The 23799-nt window shown below is 41.1% G+C and overlaps 1 pseudogene; it reads left to right on the top strand.

Moving 5' to 3' along the window:
- The first annotated feature begins 22675 nt into the window (after positions 1–22675).
- Positions 22676–22793, top strand: LOC145071799 (5S ribosomal RNA; annotated as a pseudogene).
- Positions 22794–23799: the final 1006 nt, after the last annotated feature.

The following is a 23799-nucleotide window of genomic DNA, read 5'->3' as shown; positions in this document are numbered from 1 at the left end:
CGGTTTGTTATGTCATTCCAGGAAAATCCCATATTTTCCTAATAGTTTAGTTATTCGTTTGTTACTTTAGAAAATACTTACATTAGTTGTATTTTCGTATCTTTGGCGACATTCTAAGGCGGATGTATCCGAAACTCAGTAGAGGTCCAGAGGCGTATTTTCATATTAACTTCGAAACTCTGGTGACATTCAAGGCGTACACTAACTGTATATTCGAAGTCTTGGTGTCATCCAAAGGCGTTATTTCGCATTCGTTGTCCTATTTCTATTCGTATTCGTATTCGTTCTATCCTATTAGTTATATTTGTATTCGTACTAACCTAATAGTTATATTCGTATTCGTATTCGTACTATACTATTGGTTATATTCGTATTCGTATTCGTATTCGTATTTGTACTATCCTATTGGTTATATTCGTACTCGTATTCGTATTCGTTTAGTATTAATCTTAGATATGATTAGTATGATTTCTTTTACAAAAAGTAATATAATTTAAAACACTTTTTAAAGAAATCTGACTTTAGTCTAACTGTTTACCCTGCAATTCGAATCATTAGTTATCACGATTTTCGATATTAGAAACATCCATGAAATAGAACATTTGAACTGAAAATACGTTTAAGTACACGATTTCCTTGTACCTTTGCTTGTATTCCCCCCTGAAAACATTTGAAAAACATTGGAAAACATTTGAAAAAGGGTAGGGGTATGAACTCACCGGTTGAGAAATGCGTTAGTTTGGATTCTAAACGTCAGTTCTGGGTTCGCGAACGCACAAGATTCCTATGGATTATGAAATGATACACATTTGTATCTAATTAAGACTTGATTAATTTATTTGTTAGGGACATACACTTCTAGTTGCGGAAACACTCCATTACAAGTGTTTGGAAGGACCCGGGTGGCTTTTAATGACTTGTATGACCAGGGAATGGAGTTTACTCTTCAAGAGTAAACTCTTTAAGGAGTTTACTGCCCTAAACACCTCATCCATGTGAGTTCACGGCCGTGAACTCATGGAGGGTGATTTTGGGTGCAAAATGGCTTCACAACATTTGGTATTAATGCTAAGCTTGGGTTTTAGGCTTTGGAAGGAATTAAAACTCACTTAGGGACCATTTTTTGGAGTATACGGCAGTAAACGTGGAGTTTACGGCCGTAAACTCCCCCTCACTTCAAATCCTTAATGTTTTGGTCCTTAAACAATCACATGTGATTCCAATGATTTTTCCTAAGCCTTGTATGGATTTTTAGGGGACTTTGGACATGGATTTTGGAGTTTACGGCCCATGAACCCCCTCATGGCCGTGAACTCCCTAAATGGGTGTTTTATTATGTTTTAAGGCTTCTAAATTGATGGTAGACATTTCTAGAATTTATCCTAAGGTTTAAGGTGTGTTTAAGTGGCATCTTAACACATTTAGAGGAGTTTACTCCCCAAGAATATGAGTTTACAGCCCAAGCATGTTCTTGGGCAGTAAACTCAAGTTTACTCCTCTAAATTGATGTTCAAGGTGTTCCAAGGCCAATTCCATAATTCTACAAGTCGTATCTAAGCCTTATTGGTGTTTTGGAAGAGTTTAAGGGCATAAAAACCCCATTTATATGAGTTTACAGCCTAGGACTGTTCTAGGGCCGTAAACTCATGATAATGGTCCTAATCCATGGTTTAAACTCGAATTTGAAGGCTAGAGGGGTTGTATAACAATTTAGAGAAGGTACCTTGGTGATTAGAAGCCTTAAATTTGAGGTTTTAGACCCTTAAACTTGAATTTAGGAGAGAGGTTAGAGAGAGAGAGTAGAGAGATGAAGCAAAAGATTCAAATGAAAGCTTGAGAACGTTTAAATATGTCCCAAAACTTGGACACGATGAAATTCTACCCGATACCGGCATTAAACGGGGCTTTTGGTCGCACCCAATTAAGTTTCTGTAACTCGGCGGGGACGTTTCTAAAATTTCTGAAATAAACATTTTGGACTAATTTCATGAGTTCCTAAGGGGTTTGGACACTCATAAACATAGAAGTTTAAATAATTTAGCCCAGAAACGAGATCGGAACGAATTGATAAACGGCGAATTTTACGGGCGGAACGGGTCTCAGCGATGGAAAACTTTTGGTTGTTACAGACCCCATGGTCAATCTCCACCAATCCTTTGCCTTGAGCGTCAACAGGTTCAGAGCACACCTCACCCTCTGATCAGCAGGGCACGAACACATGAAGAAACACCCCTCCACATCCGACAACCATCTCATAGCAACAATCGGGTCCTGAACCCCATCAAAGGTAGGAGGCTTCGTATTATCGAAGTCCTGATACTGAAAACCTCGACCAGCTCCTCCCCATGCCGCTGCTACAGCCGTTGTAGCCGCCGCGGCAGCCGTCTCTATGAGAGCTGCATAGCGCTCATCAAAATACTCAACCATGGCGGTCTTGATCGACCCAAACAGTTCCGGCAACTCAGCCCGGAACAACGCATCAACCTCATCATGCAGGATCTCACGAATCCTCGCATCCAACTCGTACGTGCTCGTCTGACCAATAACCTCGGGCGGTACTGACCCGCCCAGAACTCCCTCTCCTGCTCCCGATCCTGACCCGGACCCACTCCCAGCATGCCTCGGAATCTCCATACTGAAAAACACCACAAAAATCTCAAATTCTTCCCATTATCCCGGGAACCAACTCTCGATCCAACCCTAGAGGTCATGGTTTCCCTAATACACATATAGGTCCTGTGCTTTCAGTAGTACGGGCCCCTACTACCTTCCACACCTACCGATATTTGTATGAAGTACTACCACAACACCCTAGTGAAAACATACAAAACAAGCGCTCAACCCTCACCACTAGAGGAACACTAGAAATCTCCCACAAGGAAACCCTAGGCTAACAGGCATCATAAATCAGGCAACATTATCATGAAATCCTGAAGATCCCTAGCCTAGCACTAGCATGCTGTTCTATCAAAGCTCAAAAACAAATATCATGTATGGTATTTTGGGGTTACTTACTGGCTCCGGCTGATCGTACCTTCGCGTCCTCCTTTACCCATTTTGAAAACCATTTTAAATTCTCTTTTGAAAACCCTCCTCGATTTGAGACTAGAGTCACACGAGTGTTCCTCCAATTCACTCAAACCAAGGCTCTGATACCAACTTATAACGACCGAAAAATTCCAACCAATTTAAACTTTTCAAAAGCAACCCGATTACATTAAATTATTACAAAAAGGATTTCAATACAATTAAATTAGAGTATTCCCAGAATCACATCACAACATAAACATGAGGAGCGATACGATCACGCCTTTGCCTTGCCACGGTCTCCTGAAGAACCTGAAAAACATAAAACCACAACTGTAAGCCTGAAAGCTTAGTGAGATATCCCCAAAATACCAACCACATATACCATACACGCATAACATGCCATATCATATCCGATCACAGAACAGCCATGCATTTCGGGTCGATTATGTGACTGGTCTGCCGCACCGGCCAACAGTCCACCTGGTCCACCCTCCGAGTCTAGCCATAAACATCGAGTCTGCAGTGTGATTGGTCCGCCCGCTCCAGGCCTTTAATCCACCTGGTCCACTCTCTGAGTCTACAGTATGACTGGTCCGCCCGCACCGGGCCTTCAGTTGGCCTGGTCCACTCTCCGAGCCTCGACACGTCTCGTCTGCCCTCTTGGGGCCTACAACATATCCGGACCGCTCGCTGGGCCTTCGGGACAACCGGTCCGCCATGGGTATCTTGGCTTACAGCACAAAGCAGGACCCACCTCAACCCAACCCCAGTCCAACAACCATGTGCACATAAACATACAATCATATAACAATTCACAGTCAACAAGCCGATCTAGCAGATCACATAACATATCATTATCCTAACCAGGATACCGACCTAACCGGTCACTAGCATCACATCATCCTACATAACAGGATACCGACCTTAACCAGGTCTTTAACATATAACATCCTAGCTACCAGGATGCAACCATATCAAGCAATAATCATAACAACAAATACCCAGATCCCAATCTGATAAAGGGCCGGCCTTGGTGCCTTAGACCCTATTGATATAGTGAGGATAACTCACCTTGCCACAGCCGAAACTCTAAACTAAAGAAGCAGATCCTCGAATCACCGACTCACCGAAAATCCCGAACTAGCCAACATAGCACAAATAATCATTAGGCCAAGAACAATACCCTTCCAAGGTTAAATTGACCAATTTACCCTTAACTCATTCCGGCCCAACACTAGATAAGCTCTCAAGCCCACTAATGGCCAAAAGTCCGAAGCAAAGCCCACTATTGGCCCAATTTACTAAATTGGGCACACCTCACCAAATGGGCCTAGACCCATGGTCCACAACAACTAATGGGTCCACAATACTCTATCCAAAATGTCCAGTCACGACCCAAAAACCAACAGCCCAATAACAGCCCAATCCCTAAGGCCCAAAATGAAAAACCCAACAGAGGGAGTACGCTGGACGTACCCTCCTTGGTACGCGGGGCGTACACGCTGGCTCGCAACTGGGGATCGGGGCACTGACCCGCTACGCAGGGCGTACTCCTATGTTACGCGGGGCGTAACCTCGCTGCTCATTAAGTCCACATAACTTCTTAATGGCTTAAGCTCTTAAGCCCAAACTTCATATCCTTAGGCCAAATATGCCTAGGATTCATAAAGTCTCAAACTTTATCACTTGGGACGTCCATAAAGCTCTTAATCCAAGGTCTTAATCCATTAAGACCTACATATCTCACACATGGAACAACCACAGCCCTTGGGACCTCATTTTTCTCACTCAAGACCTCTCCAAAGGTCTGAAAGGACGGATAATCTCGACCAACTCAAAATATGCATCAAGATGAGGACTTTTAGGACAAGAAGGATGCAAAAACTTCACAACATATAGATCTATGCAATATAAATGACAAGCAAGAAGCTTTATACCTCAAATAGGCTCCAAAGGATGATATCTTTCCAGATCTATGAGCTCCAGCCACTCAACTCCTTCTTTGACAACTTCCTCTTTCTTCTTCTAGCTTCTCCTTTGCAAAAATAAGCTTTCCAAGGCTTTCCCAACAAAGGAGGTGGAATGGCTATCTAGGGTTTCTGAGGTTAAGAGAGAGCTTATGGAGGCTAGGGTATGAACCAACATGCTCCTTATATTGTGGCTAACCCTAATTTTAAGGTTTTAGAACTCTGAGAGTACGCTGGGCGTACTCAACCTTGCACCCGCGTCCATTTACACACTTACGCTGGGCGTACTCGGCGTGTCCCCAAATTTCATATTTGGCCCTCTTTTTCCACTTCTCCCACAATATGACCAAAATACCCTTCCTCTTAAATCCCGGGGACTCACAATTAAGTACTCTTAGCAACGGGGCGTTACAGATACGTTGTAGAGCTGTCCTGCCCTGAATTTCGTTTCGGGCAACTCTTCGGATCAGAATTGGCATGATTCTGTCTGATGAGCCCCCATTGCTCAGTTCATAGAAGCTTCGGTCACCATTAAATGGCATGGGCTGATCTTGTCCTTGGCTCCATGTTTCCAAACATTCCACCCACTCAGGCGTCGGGCCATGAAAAGCTGGACAAGGGTTAGGAATTGGAAAGGGAGCTGCCTGGGGTCGGTTCTCAACCTCGGGTTCGGAGATAACACCGTCTGAAAGGTCGTCAGCATGGTGATCATTCAGAGGGATCGGATGATCATTATCTGGTTCTTCCCCAAACCCTCCAGCAATCACTTCGTTCGGAAGGAACAGGTTGCCGTGGGGATGTAATCCAGCCATGTTATCTACGCGATAATTGGGGTAAGAAAATAATTATTAGACGAACTATCTAGATAATTATTTAGGAAATCTTCATTAGTTCCATCACTATTTGTAAAGTGCATACCAGTTATATGTAATCGACACAGGATAGGCCTTCGAATAAGTGACCTCAACTCCAAATTCACAAGGAATAGGGGTAAAGCAAAAATTTCACCGATTCTAAGTCTATAACATCTAGTTACATATAACTTTAGTGTATCCACTTAGCAACTATCAACTTGGTAATGAAGATCCCATTTTAGTTCTCAAGTATAAAGTACTTATAGTAACACAAATCACCCCTATGGTATTTTAGACTTAGGTTTTGTTATAACGTTCTCATTGTGGTAATGTTGGTAAGTTTTTAGGCTTGTTGCCATATCACAACCATTCTTGGGCATGTGCTAATCACTCCTCGGAACAACATAGTTGATCAGGCTATGCTACTCCCAAGACTGACCATACATCCCCGAGCTTACCTGTGATATTCAACAATCGTAATACTTTTGTTCTTGTCATTGTGACACGGATTTTAGTATGAATGCAGGCACGTACACTTTGTTAAATGTTTTATTATTTAAAAGTATAAACTCTTAGACAGAGTGTTTTAATCCCATGTATTTATAGTTAGCATATCTTTTATGGATTGATATACTTAATTCACTATAAACGGTGCTCTGATACCAATCTGTCACACCCCAAAACCAAGAATGGCGGAAACGTTCTGGGGTGGAGGACGTCATGTGTAGTATCGTAACAATGTAAAGTAGTAAACAAGCAACGACATCATCCATTTCATTAAAAGTAAAGTTTTAATACATGTGTGTTCTTTCATAATGTACAACAATAACATAAATAATCAAAATAAGACGAGTCTTGACTGTGCTCCGTCTTCTCAAGGCCTGGACATCATACCTGTCTAACTGGTGACCTGAGAATACAAGTTATTTTGAAAGCGAGTATCAACCTAAAGCTGGTGAATTCATAAGTATTTAAGTGTCATTGTCTTGTTTTGGAAAACTGTTATGAATGTCTTGTAAATCTTTAAATGAAACAATTGATATAAGTTTGAAAACCCTAGAAAATCCCTTATATCCTACTAGTATGAAATGTAGTCTTCTACCAAGACCCGAATGTTTTGCTATGAAAATGATAGTTTTTCCTTCTTTTTTATTATTACTAACAGTAATTAGTCTAACTCATCGTTTATGTGAATGGGTCACAAAATAAAGTAAATAGGAAAAAAGTACTAATGTAAGTGTTATCACTGGGTACTAGGACTAACACAACATAAGAATATGGTAGTCTTCTACCAAGACCTGAACGTTCTATAAGTAAAATGATAGTTTTTCCCTTCTATTGACTAGTACTAAAGTACTTAGTCTAACTCCTCGTTTATGTGAATGTAACACAAAATAAAGTAACTAGGAAAAAGTATTAATGTAAGTGTTATCACTAGGTACTAGGACTAACACAACATAAGAATATGGTAGTCTTCTACCAAGACCTGAACGTTCTATAAGTAAAATGATAGTTTTTCCCTTCTATTGACTAGTACTAAAGTACTTAGTCTAACTCCTCGTTTATGTGAATGTATCACAAAACAAAGTAAATAGGAAAAAGTACTAATGTAAGTGTTATCACTGGGTACTAGGACTAACACAACATCGCAGTAAGCGAAATAAATAACCTAATGAACATCCGAAGCATGTCCACTTATCCTCTGTAGCAGCAGCAGGGGGAAGGAAGGGTTAGTCCCGTAATCGATCTACCTAGTATAAGTATTAACCGTAGGCATCCGTAGATGTTCATCAACCACTGGTGCTAATCAGTTGGGATTCGGAAAGGTTAGTCCCGCCTAGTTATCTCAGGTACTGGGATAGACAGGACAATTTACACAAAAAGTATGAATAAATCTTCCTCGTAACTCTAGGTGCAAGTATCCAGATAAGTGAATACAGGATAATGCATCTATGTAAAGTACTCATGTATGGTATTCATGTAATCGTGTTCATGTATCATGTAAGCATATGTAAACGTACTCATGTATCAGGTAAGTATATGTATATGTACTCATGTATCAGGTAATGTACTGGTACAGTGTCACACCCCGAAAACCGAAGGCGGAAACATTTCTGGGGTTGACTCCACGTTGAGTATCAAATCCAATGCACATAGTAAGTAAAGTAAAACAACCATTACATTACATATTGAAAAGTTTTACAATTGTTTCAAAAGCAAAGTTGTACAGTTGTGATACATAGTATATATATAAACAAAATGAAACAGGTCTTCTGCGCACTCCATCTTTGGACAAAAGGATTTTCGGGTACCTGTTCTAACGCTGACCTGAGAACACAAGCGGTTTGAAAATCAGCATAACGCTGGTGAGTTCATAAGTGGTTTTGTTTTGTGAAAATGTTCAAGTTTCCTTTCTGTTTTCTGAAAATGTTACACACACCAAGAAAATCCCATATTTTCTTAAAAGGTTGGTTAATGGTTCTCAAGATGAAAAGCAAAGTAAGGTTGTACACTGAAAACACGTTTACTCTTGTGAATTGTACAGTTAGGTTATCTGGTTTGTTATACTGTTCTGGTTATGTACAAATGTATTCCCAGGAAAGTCCCATACCTTCCTGATTGCTGGTTATCAAATGTAAAAGATGTATTCTGAAAAACATGTTTACCCTTCTGAGATGTAAAGTTACCCGGTTTGTTATCCTTTTCTAGTTATGTATAATGTTCCCCAGGAAAGTCCCATACTTTCCTGACTGTTGGTTACCAATGTGAAAGATGTATACTGAAACATGGTTATCTTGTGAAATGTATTACGTTAATCATTATTACTATTAAGTAAATTTCTGTTATCCTAATTGCGAGTTCCATAACCATACGATAGACTGGATGTGGCAATAAGTAGTCCACATCACCTTATGACTTTCGTCACCCTTGAACCATTTTGGTTCGGCTGTAGCTAGCAGCCAGGTGTGGGGTAGCCAACCCCGTATAGATCTATACACTCAACTCACGCTCCCTATCCTAGAGATTCTAGTTACGGGTGTAGTCCTCCACTCGCGTATCTCTGTGGAGTGTTCACTGAGGACGTGTCTCCAATCATACAGGACTAACAATTTACTAGTAATAATATGATAATCCTCCACTCGCGTATCTCTGTGGAGTGTTACCGAGGACAAAACAGTGTACAAGTTTTATGTTCAAAGGTTCTAAAGTCATGCTTTTAACTGATAAAATGTGGAAAACCATTTGTGAAATATATATAAAACATAACAGTTTAAAATCCATTTCACGAATATATGTTTACGTGGTCTGCATGTTCAAACAGTTATCAGTTGTAACAATCAGTGTTAAAAGCATATAAAATGTGAAACACACACATGAAAACAAGTTTTGAGTACAAGTAATTCCTTGTACTTTGCTTGTGTTCCCCCCTAAAAACAGTGAAAAATGGTAGGGGTATGAACTCACCAGACGAGGAAATGCGACTGTTTCGAGTACTAAACGTTGGTTCGAGGCTTGATTACACGCGAGGTTCCTATGTATTATGAAATAATATCCAAATATGTCTAATTAGATTTAAAAATACTAATTAGCTGAGATATGACACTCCAATGAGCGAAAACACTTCAAAACGAGTGTTGGAGTGACCCGGGTGACATCTACGGACGTGTAATGATACGAGGGACTTGGGGATTGAGTTTACTCCTAAAGAGTAAACTCCCTAATGATTTTTCGGCCATATATCCCCTACATACATGAGTTCACGGCCGTGAACTCATGTTTGGGTGATTTTGAGTGCTAAATGGCTTGAATGGACATGGGGAATGCCAGAATGGATTTTTTTCTAATGCCTTGGATTGAACTTAATCGACATATACATCACTTATGGGAGCTCACGGCTGTAAACATGGAGTTTACGGCCATAAACTCCCCCAAGCTCAAACCATATTTATTTTGTGATATTTAGGGCAATCACATGTGATTCTAACTAATTTTCCTAGCCTTGGTATGAATTTAGGGCACCATTTGACATGTTATATGGAGTTTATGGCCTATGAATGTGTCCTTAAAGTACCTTGGCCGTAAACACCTAATAAGGGGGTGTTTGACATGTTTAAGGTTCCCAAACCATTTTTAGATGATTCTATGATTTATTCCAAGGCTTTTGGTAAAGTTACAAGGCATTCTAACATGTTTAAATGGGTTTACTCCCCATGAATGAGGAGTTTACGGCCCAATCATGCTCCTTGGCCGTAAAATCTTATTTGTCCCTCAAAATCCATATCTAGGGTGTTCTAAGTCCGGGTTTGTAAGCCTTAAGGTCGTATCTAAGTCCCAATGATGATTTTGAAGGGTTAAATTGCTCAAAAACCCCCAATATTATGTGTTTACGGCCCAAGCAAGCTCCTTGGCCGTAAACACATGTTCCAGGTCCAAAATCATAACTTAAACACGGATTTGAAGGTCTAAGAGGTTGAATAACAAGCTAGGGAGGTTACCTCTATGATTTGGAGCCTTAATTCTTTGATTTTGGATCTTAATCTTGGATGTGGAGAGAGGTTAGAGAGAGAGTAGTGAGATGAAGCAAAAGCTTCAAATGAAGGCTTAGAACACTTTAAATAGTGTTCGGGATTTGGACACGGTGAAATTCTACCTGATACCGGCTTTAGACGGGGCTTTTGGTCGCACCCGGCCAAGTTGCCGTAACCCGATATGGTTGATTCTAGAAATGTTCCGATCACTAGAATAGGGTGTTAGAATGATTTCTAAATGCATTAGGACACCCATTATATAATCTCTAATTAACGACTTAATTAAATGACTAAATCGGAAACGAATTTGGAAATGACGATTGGTTGATCGAATTGGATTACGAAAAGAGTTACAAGAAATGTTACGGAATTTCGGGTTGTTACATTATCCCCCCGTTAGAGGGAATTTCGCCCCGAAATTCAAAATTAATATACAATACAAGATACAAATCATGGATCTGGAAAGAGATGTGGATATTGTTGTTTCATCGAGTCTTCACGCTCCCCAGTGAACTCTGGTCCCCGCTTGGCATTCCAGCGAACCTTCACTAACGGGATGCGGCTTTGCTTTGTACGTTTGACTTCTCGATCCATGATTTCGATCGGTTCCTCCACGAAGTTGAGGTTTTCATCGATCTCGATCTCGTCTAACGAAATTACTAGGGTTTCATCGGATAAACACTTCTTGAGATTTGAAACATGGAAGACGGGATGGATGTTACTGAGCTCGTGAGGTAAACGAAGTTTATAGGCTACCGGACCGATCCTGGCGAGGATCTCGAAGGGTCCAGTGTACCTAGGGTTAAGTTTCCCACGCTTTCTAAAGCGTACCGTGCCTTTCCAGGGCGAGACTTTCAACAAAACACGGTCTCCAACCTAGAATTCCAGAGGTTTCCGATGGTTATCAGCGTAACTCTTTTGGCGATCTCGTGAAGCTTTCAATTGTTCCTGGATTTGGATGATCTTCTCAATGGTTTCGCGGATGATTTCAGGACCAGTGAGAGCACTGTCGGGAACTCGACTCTTGGCTAGCTGTGTATCCCCCACATCGGCCCAGCACAGAGGGGATCTGCACTTGCGACCGTATAGGGCTTCAAACGAGGCAGCCCTGATGCTTGTGTGGTAACTGTTGTTGTATGAGAACTCGATCAAGGGTAGATGTGTGTCCCACGACTTTCCAAAGTCAATGACACATGCCCTAAGCATGTGCTCCAGGGTTTGAATTGTTCTCTCACTTTGTCCATCGGTCTGAGGATGATACGCCGTGCTCATGTCTAGTTTGGTTCCAAGAGCCTTCTGGAGAGACTGCCAAAATCTGGAGGGAAACCTGCTATCTCGATCAGAGATAATGGATGCAGGTACACCATGCAGTCGAATTACCTCTTGGATGTAAATTCACGGGAGTCTTTCCATCTTGTATGATTCTTTGATCGGAATGAAGTGAGCGGACTTTGTCAAACAATCGACAATTACCCAAATGGTATCATACCCACTCGGACTTTTGGGTAGCTTGGTGATGAAGTCCATGGTAATCATCTCCCATTTCCATTCGGGTATCTCGGGCTGTTCGAGCAGACCCGAGGGTTTCTGGTGCTCAACTTTAACCTTGGCGTAAGTCAGACACTTGCCCACGAAAATAGCTATCTCAGCTTTCATGTTTGGCCACCAGTATTGTTTCTTGAGATCCAAGTACATATTGTCAGAGCCCGGGTGAACAGAGTATTTGGTCTTGTGTGCTTCTTCCATGATAATCTCCCTGAATCCTCCGGACTTTGGAATCCAGATTCGATCCATGAAGCAGTAGACTCCGTCACCTCTGATCTCAAGTTTCTTTTTCATTCCTCTCAAGGCTTCGTTTGACACGTTCTCGGGTTTGAGGGCTTCTAACTGGGCTTCTCGGATTTGTATGGATAAGTTGGAATGGATGGTCATCGTCAGGGTCTTCACCTTTCGGCTTGAACTCTCCTTTCGGCTAAGGGCATCTGCTACCACATTGGCCTTTCCGGGATGGTAACGGATTATCACACTCATAATCACTGAGTAGTTCTACCCATCTCCGTTGCCTCATGTTCAAGTCTTTCTGATCAAAGATGTGCTGCAGGCTCTTGTGGTCAATGAAGATCGTACACTTGGTTCCGTAGAGGTAATGTCTCTAAATCGTCAGTGCAAAGACTACGACCCCTAATTCCAAGTCATGTGTGGTATAGTTGACCTCGTGTGCTTTCAGCTGTCTAGAGGCATAAGCAATTACCTTTCCTCTTTGCATAAGCACGCAACCTAAGCCTTGATTAGACGCATCGTAGTAGACAACGAAGTCCTCTGTCCCTTCGGGTAGGGACAGAACAGGCGCGTTGCACAAGGCTTTCTTCAACGTCTGGAATGCAGTTTGTTGCTTATCACTCCAACAAAAGAGTACACCTTTCTATGTTAGAGTGGTTAGAGGTTTGGCGATTCTGGAAAAGTTCTGGATGAATCTCCGATAATAGCCGGCGAGACCCAAGAATTGCCGGATTTCTGTGGGTGTCTTCGGTGCCGACCATTTCTCTATCGCTTTAATCTTGGAAGGATCTACACGAATACCCTCCTCTCTTACCACGTGACCGAGGAAAGTTACTTTCCGAATCCAAAACTCACATTTGGAAAATTTTGTGTACAACTTCTCGGATCTAAGGGTTTCCAACACTAACCTCAAGTGCTGTTTGTGATCTTCTTCGCTTCGGGAATAGACAAGTATGTCATCAATGAACACAATGACAAACTTGTCCAGATAAGGACGACACACCCGGTTCATCAGGTCCATGAACATCGCCGGTGCGTTGGTTAGACTGAAGGGCATCACTACGAATTCGTAGTGTCCATACCAAGTCCTGAAAGCTGTTTTGGAAACATCACTCTCATGAACTCGTAGCTGATGGTACCCTGACCGAAGGTCTACCTTGGAGAAGTAGTTGGCTCCTTGGAGTTGATCGAAAAGGTCATCTATTCGTGGAAGAGGATATCGGTTTTTGACGGTCAACTTGTTCAGCTCACGATAATCGATACACATCCGAAAGGATCCATCTTTCTTCTTGACAAACAATATCGAAGCTCCCCAGGGTGAGGAACTCGGCCTAATGAATCCTTTACGGAGCAACTCATTGAGTTGGCTGGATAACTCCTGCATTTCTGCTGGAGCTAAGCGATATGGAGACTTCGCTATGGGGGTAGCTCCAGGAATTAGGTCAATACGGAACTCGACCTGACGCTCAGGAGGAATTCCTGGAAGCTCTTCGGGAAATACATCAGGAAAGTTACAGACTTCGGGGATGCTCGCGAGGTCTTTAACTTCCTGTTTCTCGTTGATTACATGGGCTAAGAATGCAATGCACTCCTTTCGTAGGAGCTTCTGAGCTTTGATGCAGGAAATGATACAAAGGTTGGAACTGAGTTTATCGCCATAGATTACGAGAGTTTGACCCAAAGGAAGGTTGAGACGGATGGCTTTTTCGAAACAGAGGATATCAACATTATTGGGACTCAACCAATCCATGCCAATGATGACATCAAAGCTTTTTATGGAAACCGGCATGAGATCGATAGGAAATGAATGGTCCTTCAGGGTAAGGGTACAACCTACAAATATCTCGTTAGCGCTTTCTTTCTCACCGTTAGCCATCTCGACGGTAAACGTTTTAGTTAAAGGTTGGGAATTATGTTTTAGGTTATGTTTGAATGCGTGACTAGTAAAACTCCTTTCAGCACCCGAATGGAAAAGAATACTAGCATATGAGTTGTCGAGAAGGAACGTACTCGAGACTACAGTGGGATCGGCGACTGCTTCCTCCCGTCCTATGGCTAGGACTCTCCCGGTATTATCAGCTATTGACTTCTTGGGGCAGTTCCTTTTAAAGTGCCCAACCTCTCCACAGTTATAGCAGGCTTGACCAACGCCTGCTCCAGATGATTGATTGGCCGACTGGGCCGGAGCTTTACAGAATAGGACTGTGTGCCCCTTCTTACCACAATTGGTACAAGATAGTTCTCGGCAAGGGCCAGGGTTGTGGTGGTACTTGCACTTGTCACACAGAGGAAGATTACCAGCATATCTGCTAGTAGGAGTTGGAGCTGTGGATCCCATAACAGAAGCAACAGCAACGGGGGTAGTAGCAGCATGGACTGCTACAGTCTGCTGTTTCTTGGAGGACCCTTGTGAAGATTGACCCTTCTTCTTCTTCTTCCAGAACTTTCTCTTCTCACCACTCTTCTTGGTCGGCTCAGGAGTGGTAGTCGTTTCCTCGACATCATCACTGTGATCAATTAGGGTTTGGGTTAAGGTCTTGGCACTATCATAGGTATCTGGACGTGTAGCTAAGACATTTCCCTTTGTTGGCTGGGTCAACCCCCAAATGAATCTTTCTATATTTTTACTTTCAGGAGTGACCAATCCCGGGTAGAGAAGTGCGAGGTCATCGAATCGAGAAGTGTATGTTGCAATATCGGAACCCTTCATCTTCAGGTTCTAGAGCTCGTGCTCTAGTTTCTGCATTTCACCACGGGGACAGTATTCGGCTATCAGGAGTTCTTTCATGGCTTCCCAGCCCATGGCATTGGCTACGGGTAGGGTCAGGGATTTGACTCGGCCATTCCACCAAGTCATGGCCTTATCAATGAAGGTACAAGCTGCAAATTTGACTTTATCGGACTCCGCACAGGCACAGATTTCAAAAATGGATTCGATTTTCTCGAACCATTGGGATAAGGAAATGACACCTCCTGTGCCATCAAAAGATGTTGGTTTTGCATTCATGAAGTCCTTATAGGAACCCTCCTTTCGGTGTCCCTGATTACTTTATTGATCCTGAGTTTGAGTACCACCTCCTGAACCACCGGAACCACCGATGTTTAATTGGGACATAGTAGCTGCCACCGCGGCGGTAACAGCTGCCTGAAATACCACGGGGTCAATTTCAGGAGGAGGTGGTGGCGGAGGGTTGTTGGTCTTGGAGCTGGGTCTCTTTCTGGGAGGCATCTTGATCTAATAAGATCTAGAAAGAGAGGATGATAAGTCCTCTGAATTGAATCGAGAGATATGACAGATATATATTCCAAATAAGCGATAAAGCTGGAAAGAGTTATCAAAGCAGGTAAACTATCACTAACGGAATGATCAAGGATCTATACGTGAACGAGGATTTCTACAAAGGATTGGCTCAAGAAATACTCCCATAGTATTTCATGATTCGCTAAGACACTGGCTCGATGTTTGTGGTATTAGGGTAAGTTTTAGGCATGCCGCATACCACAGTCACTCCCAAGCACATGTTGGCCGTGTCTCGAATGAATATAGTTGACCAGGCTATATTGACCCTAGATACGACTACATAACTGCCCAGGTTTAACCGCAGTACACAACACCCATTTACTTATGTTTTGTTCTACCTGTAGTTACGGATCTCGACGACTCGGTATACTTGTATATTTTTTAAAATACTTATATTTTGAAGGATACTTTTAGTTCAGTGCACTTAGGCCCTTTAGTGTTTATAGTTTTATACCATGTAAGGTTTGGTATACTTTATTCACTATAAACAAGAGCTCTGATACCAATCTGTCACACCCCGAAAACCGAAGGCGGAAACATTTCCGGGCTTGACTCCACGTTGAGTATCAAATCTAATGCACATAGTAAGTAAAGTAAAACCACCATTACATTACATATTGAAAAGTTTTACAATTGTTTCAAAAGCAAAGTTGTACAGTTGTGATACATAGTATATATATAAACAAAGTGAAACAGGTCTTCTGCGCACTCCATCTTTGGACAAAAGGATTTTCGGGTACCTGTTCTAACGCTGACCTGAGAACACAAGCGGTTTGAAAATCAGCATAACGCTGGTGAGTTCATAAGCGGTTTTGTTTTGTGAAAATGTTCAAGTTTCCTTTCTGTTTTCTGAAAATGTTACACACACCAAGAAAATCCCATATTTTCTTAAAAGGATGGTTAATGGTTCTCAAGATGAAAAGTAAAGTAAGGTTGTACACTGAAAACACGTTTACTCTTGTGAAATGTACAGTTAGGTTATCTGGTTTGTTATACTGTTCTGGTTATGTACAAATGTATTCCCAGGAAAGTCCCATACCTTCCTGATTGTTTGTTATCAAATGTAAAAGATGTATTCTGAAAAATATGTTTACCCTTCTGAGATGTAAAGTTACCCGGTATGTTACCCTTTTCTAGTTATGTATAATGTTCCCCAGGAAAGTCCCATACTTTCCTGACTGTTGGTTACCAATGTGAAAGATGTATACTGAAACCTGGTTATCTTGTGAAATGTATTACGTTAATCATTATTACTATTAAGTAAATTTCTGTTATCCTAATTGAGAGTTCCATAACCATACGATAGACTAGATGTGTCAATAAATAGTCCATATCACCTTATGACTTTCGTCACCCTTGAACCATTTCGGTTCGGCTATAGCTAGCAGCCAGGTGTGGAGTAGTCAGCCCCATATAGATCTATACACTCAAGTCACGCTCCCTATTGTAGAGATTCTGGTTACGGGTGCAGTGCTCCACTCGCGTATCTCTGTGGAGTGTTCGCCGAGGACGTGTCTCCAATCATACAGGACTAACAATTTACTAATAATAATATGATAATCCTCCACTCGCGTATCTCTATGGAGTGTTACCGAGGACAAAACAGTGTACAAGTTTTATGTTCAAAGGTTCTAAAGTCATGCTTTTAACTGATAAAATGTGGAAAACCATTTGTGAAATATATATAAAACATAACAGTTTAAAATCCATTTCACAAATATATGTTTACGTGATCTGCATGTTCAAACGGTTATCAGTTGTAACAATCAGTGTTAAAAGCATATAAAATGTGAAACACACACATGAAAACAAGTTTTGAGTACAAGTAATTCCTTGTACTTTGCTTGTGTTCCCCCTCAAAACAGTGAAAAAGGGTAGGGATATGAACTCACCAGACGAGGAAATGCGACTGTTTCAAGTACTAAACGTTGGTTCGGGGCTTGATTACATGCGAGGTTCCTATGTATTATGAAATAATATCCAAATATATCTAATTAGATTTAAAAATACTAATTAGATGAGATACTACACTCAAATGAGTGAAAACACTTCAAAATGAGTGTTTGGAGTGACCCGGGTGACATCTACGGACGTGTAATGATACGGGGGACTTGGGAATTGAATTTACTCCTCAAGAGTAAACTCCCTAATGAGTTTTCGGCCATATATCCCCTACATACATGAGTTCACGGCCGTGAACTCGTGTTTGGGTGATTTTGAGTGCTAAATGGCTTGAATGGACATGGGGAATGCTAGAATGGATTTTTTTCTAATGCCTTGCATTGAATTGAATCAACATATACATTACTTATGGGAGTTCACGGCTGTAAACATGGAGTTTATGGCCATAAACTCCCCCAAGCTCAAACCATATTTATTTTGTGATATTTAGGGCAATCACATGTGATTCTAACGAATTTTCCTAGCCTTGGTATGAATTTAGGGCACCATTTGACGTGTTATATGGAGTTTACGGCCTATGAATGTGTCCTTAAAGTACCTTGGCCGTAAACACCTAATAAGGGGGTGTTTGACATGTTTAAGGTTCTCAAACCATTTTTAGATGATTCTATGATTTATTCCAAGGCTTTTGGTAAAGTTACAAGGCATTCTAACATGTTTAAATGGGTTTACTCCCCATGAATGAGGAGTTTACGGCCCAAGCATGCTCCTTGGCCGTAAACTCTTATTTTTCCCTCAAAATCCATGTCTAGGGTGTTCTAAGTCCGGGTTTGTAAGCCTTAAGGTCGTATCTAAGTCCCAATGATGATTTGGAAGGGTTAAATTGCTCAAAAACCCCAATATTATGTGTTTACGGCCCAAGCATGCTCCTTGGCCGTAAACACATGTTCCAAGTCCAAAATCATAATTTAAACACGAATTTGAAGGTCTAAGAGGTTGAATAACAAGCTAGGGAGGTTACCTCTATGATTTGGAGCCTTAATTCTTTGATTTTGGATCTTAATCTTGGATGAGGAGAGAGGTTAGAGAGAGAGAGTAGTGAGATGAAGCAAAAGCTTCAAATGAAGGCTTAGAACAATTTAAATAGTGTTCGGGATTTGGACACGGTGAAATTCTACCCGATACCGGCTTTAGACTAGGCTTTTGGTCGCACCCGGCCAAGTTGTCGTAACCCGATATGGTTGATTCTAGAAATGTTCCGATCACTAGAATGGGGTGTTAGAATGATTTCTAAATGCATTAGGACACCCATTAAGTCATATTAGATAATCTCTAATTAACGACTTAATTAAATGACTAAATCGGAAACGAATTTGGAAATGAAGATTGGTTGATCGAATTGGATTACGAAAAGAGTTACAAGAAATGTTACGGAATTTCGGGTTGTTACATACAGACTCATGAATGAACTGACTCTTGTGTGATTCCTTGAAATAGGAATAATGTTTTGTTTCTTCTAACTATCCTCATGATAATTAACTGGAAAGTAATTGGTGGTTCAAGTATATTTATGCACCCACATTACACCAGGGTGTGGGAAACTAAACAAAGGATGAAAACTATAACATCAATACATATATAAGAACATATGCGTATAAGTGTAGTTTTGCTCAAGAAGGTAAAAATAATGGTTTTGCAAGATATCTAAGAGTTTTGAACAATAATTAAGAGTGACTTGATGTCATTTTAATAAACATTTCAAAACTAATACTTTTGTTATCAAGGTATTTTAAGATAGAAACCCATTTCATGTATCACATTTTTAAGTATGTGAAATCTACTGGATGAAAACACAGTTATAAAATACATAAGAGTGATTTAATAACATACTGTTTTCTACTTGTATTCCCCCCCCCCCCATTAAAGCATTTAAAAACATTTAAAACATTGATTAAGGGGTATGAACTCACCTGTAGATGGTGGTTTGAAGTGAGGACTTGTACACACACTATGATCCTAATGAACATATAATCACACATATATGTAACCAATTAGTCTTAAATTACTAATTGAAAATGTTAAGACATCCTAGAACCTAATAGACACTTTATATAAGTGTTATAAGCCCTAAGGATTGCATCTAAGTTGTTGTGGGACAAGACAATTGGGTTTAGGGTTCCAAAGGACCCTATACATGAGTTTACTCTTCCATAAACATCACACAAGGAGTTTACGATTGTAAAATCTTGAGTTTACGGTCGTGAACTCTTGAGTTTACGGTCGTGAACTCCTAGGCCTAATGTCCTTTGTTGTTTTGAGGTTCTAAATGATCCCTAGAAGTATTCCAACTTGGTGGTTAATTTCTTGGGAGGATTTAGGGCACTACTAACCTCCTTTGAGGAGTTTACGTCCCCAAGGCCAATTCCATTTGAGTTGACTGCCGTAAACTCTTATGGAAGTGTGTTTTTGATGCTTTCAAGTCTCATGCACATGTAGGATAGGTTCTAGACTTTTACCTAAAGCAAATGAAGGCCTTAGGCACACAATGGTGCCCTTCTTTCATGTTTACGGCCCAAGAGCCTTATTAGGGCCGTAATCTCTCTAAAAGAGGGGTTTTTGATGTTTTAAAGTCCTTGATTTATGTAGGAGTAAACCTAGGTAATTGTCCAAGACTTTAGGAGTGCCAAAAGCACTATTTGGTCCATGTTTTTGGAGTTCACGGTCCAAGATCTTCTTGGGCCATGAACACCCAAACTTTGGTGTTTCATTGTTGTTTTCTTGTCCCAATTACACCTATATACAAGCCTAAGGTAGTAACATATCACGGGGAAAAGGCTAGGCATTGTTTCGGGAGTTTACCGCCCAAGAACACCTTGGGGAGTAAACTCCTAAATCTAGTTGTTTAGCTATGTAATCTAAGTTATAAACACATTATAAGCTATATAACACTACTAGAGAGAGGTACTCACAATTTGGGATGAAAACCTGAAGATCCGTGAGAGAGAAAATGGCTTTTCTCTAGTTGAAAATGTGAATAATGAATGAAATTGGTTCAGAATTCAATTTATAGTCCTAAGATTTTTGGCAGAAAATATTTTATTCCTGGAATGATCTCTAATATAATAGAGTGTTGGAATAACAGAGTTGCATAAAACCCTAGTGCATCCACTCTCCTGATATCTCCTGAAGTGTAAACCTTGAATTATTCAAACTTATACGGAAAAGTCTAAAAATTTTCTGTGACTGCTATAACTTCTATTGAAATGATATTGTTTGTTCAGAATGGAAATTTTGGGTTGTCATAGATTAGCATATGCCCGAGAATGGTTGTGATATTGCAACAAGTCTAAAAACTTACCAACACCACCACAATGAAATACCATAGGGGTATCTAGTTTTACTATAACTACTTTATACTTGAGAACTCAAGAAAAAGAGGATCTTCAGTATTAGGTCAATAGTTGCTAAGTGGATACATTAAGTTATATGTAACTAGGATGTTATAGACTTAGAATCTGTGAAATTTTGCTTTACCCCTGTTCCTCGTGAATTTGGAGTTAAGGTCACTTATTCGAAAGCCTATTCTGTTGATTACATATAATCGGTATGCACTTTACAAATAGTGACGTAACTAATAAAGATCTACTTATAATTATATAGATAGTTCGTCTAAAAAAATGCTTCTTGACCCCAATTCTCGCGTAGATAACATGGCTGGACTCCACCCCCACAACAACTCGTACCTTTCGAATGAAGGCAATGCTGGATGGGTCGGAGAAGAACCCGAGAATGATCATCCAATCCCTTTGAATGATCACCATGATGAAGACCTTTCAGATGGTGTTAAATCCGAACCCGAAGTTGAGAACCTGCCCCAGGTAGCTCCCATTCCAAATCCTAGCCCTCGTCCGACTTTTCATGGTCCGACGCCTGCTTGGGTAGAATGCTTGGAAACATGGAGCGAAGAGCAAGATCAGTCTACGCCATTTAATGGAGACCGAAGCTTCTACAACGTACACGAAGGGAGCTCAGTAAACAGAGTTCTACCAATCCTGATCCGTAGAGTTGCCCGAAGTGAAATTCAGGGCAGGACGACTCTCCAACGTATCACAGAGGTTGATGCCAATGTGAGAATGCATACCCTCTGTACCAATCGCCTTGAACACGCTCATGAGAGATCTAAGAGAAACCATGAAACCCTGCAGCAAGCCCTGGCTGAAACTCGAGCCGAAGTCATAGAGCTCTGAGTACGTCAGAGGGTGTACGAAAGACACCTACTCGATATGGAACGTCAACTAGCTGAACTAAGGGTTCACCATAGGGGGTGACCGTCGCCGTTAAGAGATACTTTACTTTCCTTTTTTGTTTTAAAGAACTGTGCTCCTACCTATGTTCTGTGTACCACTTTCCTATGTGACTACCTGGAACTGTAAGTACTGTTAGTTAGACCTTTATATTGTCAAGGACTTTTCCTATTTTAGATGTGATGGAAGACCCTCTACAGGGTCAATTTTCCCGATCTTATTACATCTTAAACATCGACGATAGTGGCAGCCGACTAACTTAGGTGTCACTCTTTTGTTCAAATACTTTCATCATACCTTCTTTGGAGTCTATCTGAAACATGATTTAGTCAAGTCATTGGTCTAAAGTAATTTAACTCTGAAGACATTTCCAAGTCTTTTTCAGTGGTTGGATCATGTTATTCACCAACCAACAATACCTCGGCTTGAACGACAAACGTCTTGAGACCATTCTACGAACTTACTTCTACTAATTGCTAAGGACTGCATCATAGGGATGTAGGTCGGAGCTTCGTAAACATACTTCCATTCCGTACTAGGACTGCGTCATAGGGATGTAGGTCAAACCTTCTAGATCATACTCTTACTTTTTCAATTAACGATCGGCGTACATCCAGAGTCAATAGTAGCCACTACTACAAATCTTAGTTCATCGCAATAGATTCGTAAGAAGATTATTATTGCGACTTTCCTCGCTTATACATTCCCGAGTTATATATAACAAAGACCTGGTAGATAATAGAATGTGAGATTTCTAACTTAGTTTCTTTTCCCCGTTGGGATGTGGGACTATAGTAGAATCACACAGTTTATTATCCGCCCCTTTCTTGATTATATCATAACATGTATAAGCTAAGTTTTCATGAATAATAACGCAGTTCTTATCCAGAATCAAAATAATACAAGAACCGTTCGGACAGTTTAACAACTACTCAGCAACAGAATGAAAAGACCAAGCTTCTTCCCTTTGGGAGCTCTGGTCTTATTCTTCATGAAGACAGACTTCAGAGAGTGCGATCATACCAGCACTAATGCACCGGATCCCATCAGAACTCCGCAGTTAAGCGTGCATGGGCGAGAGTAGTACTAGTATGGGTAACATTTGGGAAGTCCTCATGGTGCAGACCTCAACAGGATTTCCATTAGAAATCATTACCCTCTGTCTCGCATAGATGAGTCGGTTGACCAACCGCAAAGAACTAGTTACCTTTCAGAAATAAACCGGAGATCCGAATATCACCAGGTACGAGTGTCAGCGAAGGATGTCCCGAGGACAATCTTCCAAACTCGATGTAAACACTACGAGTCAGTAGTGATACCCCTCAGATAGGACCAATACTCCCATAATATTCATGAAGTTAATGAATAGGGTACGCCATTCTTACTTAGATCAGTTCGTCATGTCCTTGTAAATGACTTACTTATCGACCCTCGTAGTAAGAAGGAAATCATAAAGAGCATCTACAACGAACCATGGAAACACTACAATCAGAAAAGCTTTACGTGAAGTTCTCTAAATACAAGTTTTAGAATGGAAGAGTCGAATTCCTGAAGCACACTATTAGTGATGTGGGGATTGAGGATTTGTTAGCACCGAAGACACCGATGAGATTTCGCCAAATTCTAGGTCTCGCTGACCTACAGTCGAGAGTTCATCCAGAACTCCTCGCGAATTAAGAAACCTCTTAATCTCTTATGACTTTGATTCAGAAGGGAGTGGCCCTTGACTGGGAAGACAAGCAAGAGGAAGAAAACCTTGGAATTCCAAGTGAGAGGCCAAATCCTTTTTGAAGTCTCACTCTGGGAAGGCGTGATACGCTTCGGAAAGCGTGGTAAGCTAAAATCCAAAATAGTTAGGACCTCCAAGATTCTTGCCAGAATCGGTCCTGTAACTCACAAACCCAACCTACACCGCGAACTCAGCAACGCATATTTTTCCCTTCACGTCTCGAACTTGAAAAAGTGCCTTTCCGTCGAGACTTTCGTAATCCCACTCGATGAGATCGAGATCAACGAGATCCTCGCCTTCGTGGAAGAACCGTAGTGACCCTCGACCGAGTGGTCAAGCGGACGAAGCAACGCCACTGCCCCTTTAGTGAAGGTTCGTTGGGACACCAACTGAGGGCCCGAATT

This window comes from Lactuca serriola, chromosome 8 (genome assembly GCF_051521515.1).
Source record: "Lactuca serriola cultivar US96UC23 chromosome 8, Lser_US96UC23_V15, whole genome shotgun sequence".
Classification (NCBI taxonomy): domain Eukaryota; kingdom Viridiplantae; phylum Streptophyta; class Magnoliopsida; order Asterales; family Asteraceae; genus Lactuca; species Lactuca serriola.
Note: the sequence above shows the minus strand (reverse complement) of the source record. Positions and strands in the feature narration are given on the sequence as shown.